Source organism: Carassius gibelio, chromosome A1, assembly GCF_023724105.1.
Source record: "Carassius gibelio isolate Cgi1373 ecotype wild population from Czech Republic chromosome A1, carGib1.2-hapl.c, whole genome shotgun sequence".
Classification (NCBI taxonomy): domain Eukaryota; kingdom Metazoa; phylum Chordata; class Actinopteri; order Cypriniformes; family Cyprinidae; genus Carassius; species Carassius gibelio.
In genome coordinates this window covers 13,960,184-13,963,580 of record NC_068371.1, presented here as the reverse complement: position 1 = coordinate 13,963,580, position 3,397 = coordinate 13,960,184, and the positions used below count along the sequence as shown (strand labels likewise).

The 3,397-nt window shown below is 34.4% G+C and overlaps 2 long non-coding RNA genes across 2 annotated transcripts; both read left to right on the top strand.

The window, feature by feature from the left end:
- The first annotated feature begins 553 nt into the window (after positions 1–553).
- Positions 554–1,754, top strand: LOC128007821 (uncharacterized). The gene is made up of 3 exons (XR_008179620.1): positions 554–800; positions 1,239–1,493; positions 1,655–1,754. It is a non-coding gene; the product is annotated as an uncharacterized LOC128007821 (long non-coding RNA).
- A 77-nt stretch (positions 1,755–1,831) lies between these two features.
- On the top strand, positions 1,832–3,397 carry LOC128008395 (uncharacterized). Its single transcript, XR_008180186.1, has 3 exons — positions 1,832–1,882; positions 2,011–2,075; positions 2,782–3,397. It is a non-coding gene; the product is annotated as an uncharacterized LOC128008395 (long non-coding RNA).

Below are 3,397 nucleotides of genomic sequence, written 5' to 3'. Positions count from 1 at the left end.
GGCACTCAGCTATGGCTCAGAGTTCCTAGCAGCCCAAGGAGAGGCTGAGGTGGACTCTATATATGAATGAAATGTATATTGTTAGAGTCCAGACTTAAACCCCATTGAAAATATGTGGAATGACTTGAAGACTAGAGTCCACAAATAGTCACCATCAGTTTTAACATGAAGAAGAGTGGGCAAATATTGCAAAGTCTAGATGTGTAAAGTTTGCAGAGACATATCCAAACACACTAAAGGCTGTAATTAAAGCAAAAGGTGGTTAATCAAAATACTGACACAAGGGTTGATCCTTTTTTTTTTTTTTTTACATATTGGTATTATCTTTCACTTGGAAGTTATAAGTTCCACTGAGTCAATGCAGCTGGATAAAACAAAAACTGTGTCTGTCTCCATTTCAGGCAGCTACACAACCAAATGTGATTATTTTAAAGGGGTGTGATGCTTTTCTATACCCACTGTACCACTGTATACATATATATATATATATATATATATATATATATATATATATATATATATATATATATATATATATATATATATATATATATACACTCTAAAAAACGCTGGGTTGTTTTTTCAACCCAACTGCTGGGTTGAGGCCGTTGGATAGGACTTTGGGATGTTTTAACCCAAGTTTGGGTTGAAAATAACTATCTTTTTTAACCCAGCGGGGGTGGGTTGAGGACGCGGACGTGAAGGAGAGCACGCACGTCACGTCAAAATCGTACGTCTCCAGTGCGAGCAGCCGCCATTTTCTCAGCGTGATAGAAGCGAGAAGCGAGTGAAAGACTATGGTAAGTAACGTTAAATATTCAAAATGTAAAGTTATCTTTTATTGTTTACCCGGTTGTATGAAAGGCGGAAACAAAGGAGCTTAACGTTATATCTAACGTTATATAAAAAAAACGGATGTGGTTTTCGCCTCGGACACGGAGGTCTTAACTGCCTCATGTAAAGTTACTGAACGGAGGATGTACTTTTAATATAACGTCTGTGAATGTATTTTGTCATATTTACATAAGATTTTACATTATCTGTTCTCTTTGAGGCGTTAACAGACGGTTATGGTCACTGTTACGCTCATGTGAATTTGTCTTTTTTTTTTCGCGGTTAAACTGAATGTATGTTTGTCTCCTAAAGGAAACGGCATTGTGTAGTAAAGACTAGCATAATTATTTTGAGGCTGTTGAAGTGGTAACTGTTAAAAGTATGTTTTACATGTAATGTTTCAGACTTGTCCAGCTCCTGTCTTCATTGTCCTCGCGCTGAGAGTTAAAGACACAGAAGCTGTTTGTGTGAGGAGTCACAGACCTGTGTGAGGAGGAGGAGGAGGTGTTCTTCTGAAGAGAGGGACAGACGGTTTAAGGAGAGTAAACTTCAGAATAACATCAAGTTATCTTTATTTTTACTAAGACTAAAATAATGTGTGTGTTTTTTTTAGATGTTGAAATCCAGAGACAAGATAACTTCATTCTTTTGAGACTGATGTAAGTTAAATTATTATTACTTTTTTTTTTTTAGAAAATTTATGTTTCTGTTGTGTCCTGCCTGTTAACTTCACATTTTGATGCAAAAACGGTGTGATTTTATATATGTATGTATGTATATGTTAATATTTTATTGAAACCATTGATGCCCCTCTTTGCAGAACTCAAACTAACTGGAGTTAAGGACACACAAGTCTGCTTGTGTGAGGAGGTGGTTTTCTCAGCTTCTTCTGAAGAGAGGGAAAGATCGTTTAAGGCAAGTAAACTTCATAATTTCATGCTATCAGTTGTTGTTGTGTTTAACTAAGAGTAAAATAATGTTTGTTTTTTGTTTTTGTAGATGTTAAAAGCAAGAGACATGGGAGAGCATCATTCCTTTGAGATTTTATGTAAGTTATTTTTAGAAAATAAATTTTTCTGTTGTCTCCTGCCAGTTTACTTCACATTTTGATGCAACAACAGTGTGATTACGTGCTCATTTCATTAAGACCATTGATGTCTGTGTTTTTCATTGCAGAACTCAAACCAACTTTAGAGTTGTCTGATTTGGAGAGTCATTATTCTTGGTCTTCGCTCTTAGAGGTAAAGTTCACACAAAAAATCATTTACTTGCCCTCAAGTCATTCCAAACCTATAAGACTTTTGTCTGTCTTTACAACATAAATTAATATATTTTTAGTGTTCTCATAATATTTGTTAATCTATTTATAGTTTAGATAATCAGTATTTTCAAGCTTCATAAATATAGAGTTATTGTAGAAGTAAATTCTGATATTTATATATGAATACATCTTAAATTATATGATAGCAAACATGTATGTTCAAAATAAAATACTGGTCTCCCAGACCAGCAATGGAGGACACAAAAAGAGAATATTAAATATATTCATACGTTTTCCAAAAAATGAACAGAGTTTGTATGAGTCTGGAAAAACATGGGGAGAGTAAATTATGAACATTTTAATTATTTGGTGAACTAACGGTTTGAAGAGCAGCCCTCCATGTACGTGAATATTGTGAGGTATGTGAAGGTCATGTCTGTTTTAATGTTTCAGTAAAGAAGCTTTCTGAAAGCAATATTTATTCAAACAATATCGCATGTCCTCACACTAGTGCTGCCATTATAGCATTCTGGAGCGCTGTGGTGGACTGAGACATTAAACAACCGCACAAAGTGTTGAAACTTTAAAACCGATTATTTACCTATCGTTACGGATGTGAATGCACCTCTACCTGAAAATGGATAGTTTAATTAAATGTTTAATTTTTTCAAATGTGTTTCTCTTAGGCCACTGATGAAGAGCAGGCGGTGACTGGGATGAATGCTGGTCAGAGAGGAGAATCTTCTTTCCCCTAAACAGCGGTGGTTTTAAAGGAGGACGCTGCCCTGGATGATGTAGAAGATGTCACATGCTGTGCTGATGGGGTTTCTTCATGATTACATCAGTTATGCTAAAGAGATCATGAAAATTGACCGTGATGCATGATCTGTATTCATGGACAATGAAACAAACTGTAAGTGTATAATTTGTTAAAAAAAAAAAAGTTAAATGCTTTTTCTGTGTTGTTTAGTAGAAAAGTTTACACTCTGTCATTCATACACCTGCTCACATTCTTTCACACACACACACACATGCGTCTGTTAAAGGTTATAATATCAAAGTTAATGTTGTGATTTATTTGTGTACTGTCATGCCAGAATAGTTGGAAAAAAAACTAACTAATTGTAAATTTATTGTATGTGTTTTCGTATATTTTTATACAATATATACAATTGAACAAAGTCCAATTTGATCTTAAGTTATATTCATCAAATGTTCAATGCTTTGTTTATGAACTCTGTAGCTGTTGTTGCCATCCTTTTCTGCATTTCTTCTAACATGTTACTTTTTGACTTTTCTCTT